This window comes from Lissotriton vulgaris, chromosome 3_1, assembly GCF_964263255.1.
Source record: "Lissotriton vulgaris chromosome 3_1, aLisVul1.2, whole genome shotgun sequence".
NCBI lineage: Eukaryota > Metazoa > Chordata > Amphibia > Caudata > Salamandridae > Lissotriton > Lissotriton vulgaris.
Window position 1 is genome coordinate 16,525,457 of NC_141689.1, and position 12,789 is coordinate 16,538,245.

Below are 12,789 nucleotides of genomic sequence, written 5' to 3' on the forward strand. Positions count from 1 at the left end.
CTGATTAAAAACTTACTAACTTCTTCAGAATTAGAAGAAGGATCTCATACTCTCATAGAAGAGGGAGGATTATTCACAACTCCAATGACATCAAAGACATGTCCTGTGATCTAGCCAGCAATAGTAAGAGATTTCATGTGAGTAGCCTTTAATGTTTATGTCCAACCTTTGGCGGTCTGGGGAGGAGCAGAGGGCTTACCATTGTATCATATGCTGATGGAACACAGCTGGTGGTTTCTCTCTCGTACAACACCGGGCGTGCAGCATCCAAGTTTCAGGATGATTTTACGGCTGTTGTCGAGTAGATGACTGACACTTGTCTCCAACTAAAATCCAGCAAGTCAGAGGTCCTGCTGATAGGAAATCATCAAGAGATGCGGGGGATGGGTGGTGGCCGGCCATATTGGGGTGTGCACCTACTTCTAAGCAGGTGGCGAAAGATCTTGATGTCTGGGCCGACTCGGTCCTCAGCTTTCAGTTTCAAACCAAGAAAGTTGCGGGGACCTTAATTGGCATACTTTGGGGGCTTAAACCGCTGCTTGGGTTTTTTGACTCATCTCTCAGGCAAATGATCATTCAGGCCTCTATTTTATCTAGACTGGATTATGCCAATGCACTGTACTCAGGGGTACACAAGCCAAAACCCTGAGATTACAGATTACCCTGCTGGGTCTCCCGTGAACCTGCCCCCCCTCAAGGGCATCCGTCGGTTGCACTGGCTGCCTGTTGTCTGCCGTACATTCATAATCTTGACATTTTCCTCTCCGGCCATCTTGTCCAATCTGTTGTCACTTTACTCCCCTACGTCCCAACTTCTCTCAACGGGACAACATCTGGCAACTGTGCCTCGTATAAGGAGGGCACTGTTGGGCGGGCGCTCTTTCTGTTTACTGGCTGCCAAGCTTTAGAATGCTCTGCCATTTTCCACTTGTGCCACAGAGAACTACATGGCCTTTTGCAGAGCTATTAAAACTTATCTTTTCGCCCACAGCCTAGTGCCTTCTTCTGATTCCAGCCTCTATGTTCTACCTCAGCGCTCGGACGCCTCTTTGCTATGGCAGCTATGTGCTATACAAAACATGCTAACATAACATAACATTGGCTTTAAATATATTTCTTTTCTGACTGGCTGACTATTCCGACTGACCTAGGATGTCCAGATAAGAAGCAGAGGGTGAATATTTTGACTTGATCTTCCACACTCCTAACATTTTCTTTCTTTCAAGATCACAAAAGGGTTCAGGTTTTTCACTTTTGCTTTGGAGAGGAGAAAAGCCATTGAGACTTTCATGATTACACTCGCTAAATCTGGAGGTGACATCATCATTGAGGCTAGTAGGAGAGAGATTGTATGAAGCCGATGCTCAAAGTTGTTAGTATCCAGAAATCAGGTTAAAAACTTTTGCAATTGGCCATGTTTTTTTTCCGTGCATGATGACCCACTAATAAGGCACTCAGAAAAGACCACTAATTTATTGGGGTTGGGCTCTAAGAGGTTATCAGCTCATCCTAAAGATTATAAGGTCCAGGCAAGAACATGTAATATGGTCGAGATTAACAGTTGTGTAAGAACAAGAAGAACAGATTGATCACAGTGTCAATGGAATCATGATATTGTTCGTTGAAATCACTTGGAAAGATGTTTTAATCAGAAAACAAAAAATGGCTACTGACAGGCTATATATACTTATCAATATTAATAATCACCTGTTATGCCAAATGTATAAAAAAAAATTCTTCAGGGGGAAGGGGAGTTTTTGGGATACAGGATACGGTCTCCCCAGCCAATTTACAAAATACCAGGGTACTCCATTGCCCTCTTGTTAGCCTCCTCAACATATAGTAGGAAAGTAACCCAGGAGAGGAACTCTTTTCAGACTATTTAATAGATGTGGAGACTTCAGTGTTGAAAAACTATGAGCTGAGAGCCATACAAAAGTAGCTCAGGTAAGTCCTGAAAAAAGGTAAGGTCTCCTTCTTCGTAACTGCCAAGAGTAATGGGCATTTTACCTCTTTTAATCACAAACTGCAAGGTGATGGAAGAATTGCTTGAAATAATCTCAATTATTGGTGATCGCTCTGGGTCGTATTCTAGACCGTCACTTTTTGCTGGCTCTGCCATTTAAGGCCAAGACCTGCATTATTCAAATCAGTCTTGGTCCTAATCCAAAAGGTGGTATGATGTGCAAAATAATGATGGACCGGGATGAGGCCCCCGCCAAGTCCAGCACCAGCAGCAACCACCTGAAGTGCATCCTGCTCAACACCCGCTCCGTCCACAGGCACGCTGTGGAACTCTGGGACCTGCTCGACGCGACAGCACCGGACGTCGCCTTCCTCACCAAAACCTGGATGAACAGCGCCCGACATCGCCATAGCCATCCCGGACGGATTCAAGATCACCCGGAAGGATCGCGTCAACCAGACGGGAGGAGGCATCGCCATCGTACACAAGAACACCATCCGCATCTCGACTAACTCCGACGAAACCTTCACCGCCGCCGAACACCTGCACTTCAAGATACACACTGACCCCAAGACCACCCTCCGAGGCACCCTCCTCTACAGACCACCGGGACCACACACACAATTCAGCGAAGACATTGCAGACTTCATCAGCCCGCACGCCTTCCCTCTGCCAACTACACCCTCCTAGGGGACCTCAACTTCCACCTGGAGAACAACAATGACAGAAACACCACCGCTCTGCTGGACAACCTCGCCAACCTCGGACTCAAGCAACTGGTGAACACCCCCACCCACTACGCCGGCCACACGCTTGACCCCGTCTTCTCATCCAGCAAGCACATCTCCTTCAGCCACGCCACCGGACTCCACTGGACTGACCACAGCTGCGTCCACTTTAGCTTCAGAAGAACTACGTCCCACCACCACCCGCAACAGGTCCCCCGCCGAAGCTGGAGCAAGATCACCACCAAGCAGCTCACCGCCTCCCTCAGCCAGAACACTCCCACCAGCACTACGGACCCCAACGAAGCAGCCAGCAACCTCACCAAGTGGCTGACCGCCTGCGCCGTTGACCTCGCAGCACTAAAGAACACTCCCAGCAGACCCGGCAGCAAGAAAACCCCCTGGTTCACCCACGAACTCAAGGAATCCAAGAAGAACTGCCGCACCCTCGAGAAAGCCTGGTGGCTCGACCAGACCACAGACAACAGGACCGCCCTCAAGCACGCCACCCGCAAACACCATCAGCTGATCCGCGCCACCAAGAAGACGGCACTCAAAGAACGACTGGACAACAACGCCCACGACAGCAAGGAACTCTTCAGCATCGTCAAAGAGTTCTCCAACCCCAGCGCCGGAAACAACGACATAACTCCTTTGGAAGACCTCTGCAACTCTCTCGCCTCATTTTTCCACCGCAAGATCGCCGACATACACAACAGCTTCGATGCACAGACCACGCACCCTACCATCGAACCAACGCCCGCCACCACCACCCTCTGCAACTGGACCCCGATCAACACCGAAGACACCACCCGCACAATGAACTCCATCCACTCCGGATCACCAACCGACCCGTGCCCACACCACGCCTTCAACAAAGCCGACGCCATCATCGCACCCCATCTCCGAGACACCATCAACTCCTCCTTCCACACCGCCACCTTCCCGGATAGCTGGAAGCACACCGAGCTGACCGCCCTCCTGAAGAAACCAACGGCGGACCCCACCGACCTCAAGAACTACCGTCCCATCTTGCTCCTTCCTTTTCTGGCCAAAGTCATCGAGTAGACCGTCAACAAACATCTTGCTGCCTTCCTCGAGACGAACGGATCCCTCGACCCCTCGCAATCCGGGTTTCGGGCCAACCACAGCACCGAGACCGCCCTTATCGCAGCCACCAACGACATCAGAACCCTGATCAACAACGGGGAAACAGCGGCCCTCATCATCCTGGACCTCTCTGCGGCGTTCGACACTGTCTGCCACCGCACCCTATTGAAGCACCTCAGCAACATCGGAATCCGAGAGAAAGCACTGGAGTGGATCATCTCGTTCCTCACCGGAAGAACCCAGAGAGTCCGTCTCCCTCCGTTCAGATCCGAGGTCACCGAAGTCATCTGCGGTGTACCACAAGGATCTTCACTCAGTCCAACCCTCTTCAACGTCTACATGAGCCCCCTCGCAACCATCGCACGCCAACACAACCTCAACATGATCTCCTACGCCGACGACACCCAGCTCATCCTCTCCCTCACCAACGACCCCACCACCGCCAGAGCCAACCTACACGAAGGGATGAAAGACGTCACCGACTGGATGAGGAACAGCCACCTTAAACTGAACTCAGACAAGACGGAAGTCCTCATCCTGGGATCATCACCCTCCACCTGGGACGACTCCTGGTGGCCCCCGGCACTGGGCACCGCTCCCAAACCAACAGACCACGCACGCAACCTGGGCTTCATCCTGGATTCCTCTCTGTCAATGACCAGACAAGTCAACGCCGTATCATCCTCGTGCTTCAACACCCTGCGCATGCTCTGCAAGATCTTCAGATGGATCCCCACTGAAACCAGGAAGACTGTCACCCAGGCACTCGTCACCAGCCGGATGGACTACGGGAACACCCTCTATGCCGGAACCACAGCCAAACTTCAAAAAAAGACTCCAACGCATCCAGAACGCCTCCGCACGACTCACCCTGAACATCCCTAGACACCACCACATCACCGGAATTTAATTTGAATTTTAAAACATTTGTAGAGTGTATTGGCATTTTATATAGCGCACTACTTACCCGTAGGGTCCCAAGGCGCTTCGACCGCTGCGAAACCCTTCCTGGCTTCCCTGAGAGATGGTCCCTTAATGGGTATCTCCAGGGTGAGACCAGGCATCCCCGGCGGTCTGGTGGGGCCGTTAGTGAAGATGAGGCAAGCTAATGCCCAGAGTTGCCGAGTGTGATCGCTGATCAGAGTGGGCACCGAGGCGAGAGAATTATCGAGTCCGCTGACCCTGGTCCAGAAACCAGCCGCGCCGGGAATCGAACCCTGGTCCCGGGCCGTCCTCTGCTCTCGGGTCTGCCACCTCTAACCAGTGAGCCACACTACTTCACTAGAGCGCGCTTTTACCTAGCGGTTTCTTGGCGCTAAGGACTTATTGAACCCAATAACAGCTGTGGAAGGACTAGAGTGGGAATGCTTGCAGGAAGAGGTAGGTTTGTAAGGCCTTAGGGAAGTCAGAATAAAGTGGGATAGATCGAGTGTTGGGAGGGAGGGAGTTCCAAAAGGTAGGGCCAAGGACCGCAAACTTCATCCCCCCATCCTCATCTTCCTGAAACGAGGGACGGAGAGAAGGGACTAGGAAGAGGAGCGGAGCTCTCTAACTGGTGTATAGCTGGAGATTGCCAAATTTATGAAGGCTGGGGCAGTTCCAGCTCGGGCCTGGAATGCAGTGCAGCCCAGTTTGAAAAGAGCCTTCTCCCTAATGGGCAACCAGTGCAAGTTCTTTAGTACAGAGGTGGCATGATGGAATTTAGGGAGGCCGTAAATAAGGCGTGCCGCCTGGTTCTGTACCAGCTGTAGGCGTCGAAGAGCATAAGCTGGGATGCCGTTGTACAGGATGTTACCGTAGTCCAGCCGTGATAAGACCATTGCCATCACGATGAGTTTGAGAGCGGGAAGAGAGGAAAATCTAGAGATTTTCCTGATAGTGCGAAGGGTGAAAAAGCAGGAGGACACCACCATACTGATCTGGGTGTGCAAAGTTAGATTTTGATTTAACGTGATCCCAAGTGTTTTAACAGAATAAGAAGGTGAAGGGGGGGGGGCAAGTGAAGGGGGCCAAAACATAGAGGCCCAGGGACTGAATGCACCACCAGTCAAAACCAGCTCAGTTTTGTCTGGGTTGAGTTTGGGGTTGTTGAAGTTCATCCAGTCCCTGATGAAAATCATGATTGATTGGAAATTAGAGATAGATTCAGGAGAGTGTGAGAGGTTAACGATCAGCTGGAGGTCATCCGCATAATTAAAAACGGTGACCTCCAGTTGTTGTAGAGCAAAGATAAGAGGGAGAATGTAGAGATTAAATAAGAGAGGAGAGAGGGAAGAACCTTGGGGAACACCACACTGCACCTTAGGTGGGGGAGAAGAAAACCCTTCAAGATGGACGGCCTGGGTACGGTCCCTCAGGAAGGAGGTGCGCCAAGCCAGGGGAGGCCCCCTAAAGCCCGCTGCCCTGACACGGGTGAGAAGGATGGAGTGGTCAACCGTGTCAAAGGCAGCGGACAAATCAAGGAGGACCAAGGCCTGAGGATGGCCCCCGTCCATTCCCTCCCTGAGGCTGTCCAGGACCGAAACCACAACCTTCTCTGTAGAATGGCGAGGGCGGAATCCAGCCTGACAGGAGGCCAGGTAGCCGCTGCCCTCCACAAAAGAGCTGAGGACGGCGGCGACGTGGCACTCCAGGATTTTTCCCAGGTAAGGGAGGAGGGAGATGGGACGGTAATTAGTCAAGGATGCAGGGTCAGCTCCGGGTTTTTTCAGAAGGGGGATGATTGTGGCTGATTTATGAGGCTTTGGGACTATACCTTTCTCAAGAGAGTCATTCAGAAAAGTCATGGGAGGAGAAGGGCAAACCCGGACAATTTCTCTCAAGATAGGCGCTGGACAAACATCTGAATGGGAGCCAGATTTGACTTTTACCACTAGGGAAGATAAAGTCTCTGCAGTCAGTTCAGGGATGTGGTCTAGATAGAACCTATTTGGAGGGGGTTCAGGGGTAGGAGGGAGTGGAGGGGGTGGGGGTATGTTGGCTTTAATGACTACGTTTTTCTCCACAAAGTAGTTGTTTAGGGAGTCACAAAGGGCTTGGGAGGGGGAAGGTTTTAGGGAGGTTCTGTCTGACAGGGCCAGCTCGTGTACGGTGTAGAAAATTTCTCTGGACTGGTTTTCTGATGAGAGTATTTTGTCGGAAAAGTAGTCGGTCTTGGCTGAGACAATTGCCTTTTTATATGCGTTGAGCAGGAGTGAATAGTGGGCTTTTAAAGTTGGGCAGTAAGAGCGCCTCCATGCGCGTTCCACCTGGCGGTCAGCTAACTTCTTTCCCTTGAGTTCATCAGTGAACCATTTGTTCACCTTGTGGGCGCGTTTCACAGTAACGCGTTTCAGGGGAGCTACCTGATTACAGGACCTGGATAGCCAGTCGTTAATAGTGGTGACCTGAGATGACAGGGAGAGTTCCTCCAAGGCCGGGTAGGAATTCTGAAGAGTGAGGCAGAGGGCAGGGATATAGGCCTTGTTCCAGTTACGGGCCCAGATGTTCCTGGGAAGGGCTGGGCGTTTGGGTCGGTGAAGGTCTAAGGTAAACGAGATCAAGAAATGATCGGACCACAAACAAGGTGTAATGATGGGGGAGGAAACCGGAATATTCAAGGACCAGATTTGATCTAGAACGTGGCCCTTTGAATGAGTGGGGGCGGATACGTGAGGGATAAAATTTAGGCTAAGGAAGGAATCTGTAAAATTCCTAGATGCTGCATCTTCTGCTGGATCAGAGGGCCAAAAGTTGAAGTCTCCAAGGACCAAAACAGAGGAGTTGTTAACTGTTAACGTGGCCAGTAGCTCCTCAAACTCAGTTAGAAAGTGAGGGGCGGGGCCAGGAGGACGGTAAACAAGGACGCAAGTAATGGGGGTTTGAAAAGACGCTGAACGCATCACCAAGCACTCAGTTCCCTTGATAACCGGACAGGAGAGGATTTGGAAATGAAAGTCCGACCGGACGATCAAAGCAACTCCTCCACCTGCCCTGCCCGCTGGTCGGTCAGCCCGTAGGGCATAGTAAGTGGAGGGAAGTGATGCCAGGATGTTAGGAAGGGAATCAGGACAGAACCAGGTTTCAGTCAAGAATAACAGATCCAGTTTGTGGCAATCCAAAAAGTCGAAGAGTTCTAGTTGATGTTTCACAGCAGATCTGGTGTTTAAGAGATAAGCCGAAATAGCGACTCCTCGACTTGAGGGCTGTTCAGGTTCTGATGAGGGGTGGAGCAAGGGTAAGGTGGGAGGGCAGGTGGGGGCGGTGAGGGGGACAGACTGAGGCCGGGCGAGGCCGAGGTTGGAGATGGTAGACACAGAGGCAGCACTTAGAGAACCATAGCTTTGGTAAGCATGAAGTTTGTCTGAGGAGTAGGATAAAAATAGGGCATGGTAAGGTGCCCCTTGCCCCGGCCAACGCGGCTGTTCGAGCAGTAACATACCCCCTCCCCCAGCGCCTTGAGACCCTCCCGGGTGAGTAGTGCACTTTACAAATGCTGTGATTGATTGATTGATTGATTGATAGTAGAGGATGAGATTAATTCAAGTATTCTGTCCTTCCCTTTTTGTGCCACTAGAACCAAGCTATACCTGCGGTGTGGGCCCTAATAAAGGTAAAGCCGGTCTTGGTTGCTTTTGTTCCACTTCGGGTAGGACCCGGCCCAGCAGTTCGGAATGGACTCTTCTATTGGCAAAGAGTCTGATTTGCAAATGTCTGGATTCATACTGAGGTAGCACGTTGTGCAAAATAAAGATGGAGTTTGATGCGGCTGGAGTAATTACCAGTGGTTGAGATTATGTCAAGCATTCCATATGTCACTTTTTTGTTTACTTCAGAATTCTTTTTTTGAAGCTTTATCTAGCACAAAGTCGACCCGTAGGTATTGGGGTGCTTTACACACAACAGAGTCATTTTCTTTTTATAGCAATAGGGAGAATAAATGATTTGCCCAGAATCACAGGACGTTGAGCCTACAAAAGGCTTGAAACAGGTTCCACAGTTCCAAAATTGCCAGCTCTGATTGTTATGCCACTCCTCCCCTAACTCTATTCAAGCCATCTTCATGGGGCCTCTTCATTACCAGATCATGAAATGATTAAAGAATCAACACCTTCAAAAGTGTTAGCTTTGTTTGCAGGAAGCTTTTCTCTAAGAGTAGGTAAGGATGGAAATATTGTGTTTGCTTGATCACATGCAGGCGTGCAACACCCAAATGATTGTTGGATCAACTTTAGAAATAATTGTGAAATCAGCCTTCAGTAGCTCGGATGGGGCCCCTTTGCAGGATGCATCTACTGGTAGATGATAGTCAAAATACAAGTTGCGTCTTGACATTACCTGTCTGCTTAGGATGCTTAGAAATGGAGGAGCCTGTGATTTTCTGATGGTGGAGTCTTAGTTGAGTATGATATAAAACAAAACATTAGCCTATGGTCCACCCCAGTAAGTGTCCCAGTATGTTTTTTTTTGCATTGGAAGTCCCAACATGTCTAGAAAGTGTTGCCAAAACAACGCAACATTTTCTTGCCTAGCAGAAACAGGCAGGTAACAAACAAAAAGGTCTTTCAAGTATAAAGTCAACTCCGTGCATGTTAAGGTCATTCCTTATTTATATTACAGAAACATACATCTTATCTGGGATTTTTCTGCAACACAGAAATAAATGACAGCTGACCATCTTCCCTTTCATGGACGACTAGAAGTCAATGTTTCTGTAAACTAGCAGTCTGTCTTTACTGAAAGTAGCGGACTAAGATTAAGGAAAGTAGCAGGCAATGTTTCCTGAAACTAGCAGGCTACGTTTACTGAAAGTAACAGTCTATGTTTACTGAAAGTAGCAGTCCATGTTTACTAAAAGTGACAGTCTATGTTTACTGAGAGTATCAGTCTATGTTTACTGAAACTAGCAGTCTATGTTTACTGAAAGTAGCAGTTTATGTTTACTGAAAGTAACAGTCTACGTTTACTGAGAGTATCAGTCTACGTTTACTGAAACTAGCAGTCTATGTTTACGGAAAGTAACAGTCTAAGTTTACTGAGAGTAGCAGTCTATGTTTACTGAAACTAGCAGTCTACATTTACTGAAAGTAATAGTCTATGTTTACTGAAAAGTAGCAGTCTACGTTTACTGAAAGTAACAGTCTATGTTTACTGAAAGTAACAGTCTACGTTTACTGAAAGTAACAGTCTATGTTTACTGAAAGTAGCAGTCTATGTTTACTGAAAGTAGCAGTCTACGTTTACTGAAAGTAACAGTCTATATTTACTGAAAGTAGCAGTCTACATTTACTGAAAGTAACAGTCTATGTTTACTGAGAGTATCAGTCTATGTTTACTGAAAGTATCAGTCTATGTTTACTGAAAGTAACAGTCTATCTTTACTGAGAGTATCAGTCTATGTTTACTGAAACTAGCAGTCTATGTTTACAGAAAGTAACAGTCTAATTTTACTGAGAGTAGCAGTCTATGTTTACTGAAACTAGCAGTCTACATTTACTGAAAGTAATAGTCTATGTTTACTGAAAAGTAGCAGTCTACATTTACTGAAAGTAACAGTCTATGTTCACTGAAAGTAACAGTCTACGTTTACTGAAAGTAACAGTCTATGTTTACTGAAAGTAGCAGCCTATGTTTACTGAAAGTAGCAGTCTACGTTTACTGAAAGTAACAGTCTATATTTACTGAAAATACAAGTCTGTGTTTACTGAGAGTATGAATGAATGAGTGATTATTTGTATCGCGCAAAGTGAACTTAGCCCCCAAGGGCATCAAGGCGCTATCAGATGGAAACGACAGAGACATAACCTGAGACCATCAAAAGAGTGGAAGCACTGAGAGAATCAGAATTAATAGGCTAGGAAGAACATCCATGTTTTTATACATTTACAGAAGATTTTCAGAGACAGTTGTCTAGCAATTTCGGGTAGGAGTGAGTTGCATAGTTTCGGAGCCAACAAGGAAAAAGCTGTGGGCCCCCAATTCTCTCCATGGTACCCCTCGGAACTGTGGGCAGATTTTTCGAGGCAGATCGAAAGCATCTGCTGCGAGTGTAGGATGTCAATAGGGATTTAACCCCTTCTGTGCCTGATCCAAAGAACACACTGTGGGCAAAACAGAGAATCTTAAATGATATTCTCGCCTGAATGGGCAACCAGTGCAGTTCTTTTCTGGCCGCCGTCGCTGACGATTGCTTAGGCAGATTCAAAACTAGCCTGGCGGCCGCATTCTGTGTTACCTGTAATTTTTGGATCGCGTTCTTATTTATTCTGCCGTAAAGAGCGTTACAATAGTCGATCCTGGACAATACCAGGGCGACCGTAGATTGTTTACGCGCCTCAGAAGATAGAAAAGGGGCTATCTTCTTTAAGGTCCGAATGATGGTACAGCAGGTGCCAACCGTTTTATTGACCTGTAGGTCAAATGACAGGGTAGGATCTATGATTACGCCTAAATTCTTAACGAATTCGGCCGGGCGGGGGCATTCGCCCAGGGAGGTAGGCCACCATTCCTCACTCCACAGATCTTGATTCCCACCAAATACCAGCACCTCGGTCTTCTTCCTATTGAGCTTGAGAAAGTTCGTTATCATCCATGATGATACTGATTTCATACAGGTCTTGAATTTTGCAGCACAGTCTTGCCCCGACTGAGTTGTCAAAACAATGATCTGTGTATCATCAGCGTAAGATAGCACCTGATATCCAAATGCTCTTATTATTTTGGCAAGGGGCGTCACATATACGTTGAACAGAACCGGGCTAAGCGCCGAGCCCTGTGGGACTCCACATTGCACTGCCTGGATGGGGGACATAAAATCGCCAAGTTTCACTTTTTGCTGTCTCTGGTGCAAAAAAGAGGACAAGAGATTCAGGGCACTACCCTCGACCCCTATCCCCCTCAGTCTATCCACCAGGATAGAGGGGGACAGGGTATCGAAGGCTGCTGTTAGATCGAGCAAGACCAAAAAAGTGGTCTGGCCCTTGTCCACCTCAGATCTAATATTATTTACCACCACCGTAAGGGCAGTCTCCATTATAAGGGACGCACAAAATCCATGCTGAGAGAAATCCAAATGATTCTCCCTTTCCAGAAATGCTGTCAAATGCCGATTTAAATGGGCTACAAGAATTTTTGCCGGTGCTGGTAGTAGCGAAATCGGCTGGAAGTTTTTCAGCACCTCAGGGTTCAGAGAGGCCTTCTTCAGGAGGGGTTTAACCACAGCGAGTTTCCACACTTGGGGGAAGATTCCCTCTGTGATAGCGCTGTTTAAAATCTCAAGTAGAGATGGTAATAGGATACTTCTGCCGGCCTTTAATATTTTCAAAGGACAGGGGTCCAAAGGAGAGCAGGATTTGGTGGCATCTAAGATGCGGTTTAGCTCCTCCCAGGACAGCTCAGGAAATTTCAAGAAGAGGGGAGTAGAGCTGGGTCCCCCATCTATATTCGTATCATCCGAATGCACTGTAGGGGCATGGGAGTCAGCCTCACTATTCAGTTTTTGGTTAAGGATTTCCAATGAAGAATGAAAATCAGCTATTTTGGTTAGGAAAAAGTCAGCAATGTTGTTGCATAACATCTGTGACTCAGTCACAGAGTTAGCTGACTTGGGGACAGAAAGGGAGATTAACAGTCTATCTTTACTGAAAGTAACAGTCTATGTTTACTGAAAGTAGCAGTCTATGTTTACTGAAAGTAGCAGTCTATGTTTACTGAAAGTAGCAGTCTACGTTTACTGAAAGTAACATTCTATGTCTACTGAAAGTAACAGTCTATGTTTACGGAAAGTAACAGTCTATGTTTACTGAAAGTAGCAGTCTATGTTTACTGAAAGTAGAAGTCTACGTTTACTGAAACTAACAGTCTATGTTTACTGAAAGTAGCAGTCTACGTTTACTGAAAGTAACAGTCTATGTTTACTGAAAGTAACAGTCTATGTTTACGGAAAGTAACAGTCTATGTTTACTGAAAGTAGCAGTCTATGTTTACTGAAAGTAGCAGTCTACGTTTACT

General features: G+C 47.7%; 1 protein-coding gene across 1 annotated transcript in view; it reads right to left on the minus strand.

Annotated features, from left to right (window-relative positions):
• LOC147725831 (uncharacterized) overlaps nucleotides 1-12,789 on the minus strand; it is a 166,909-nt gene that overhangs the window by 50,279 nt on the left and 103,841 nt on the right. The window lies entirely within an intron of this gene.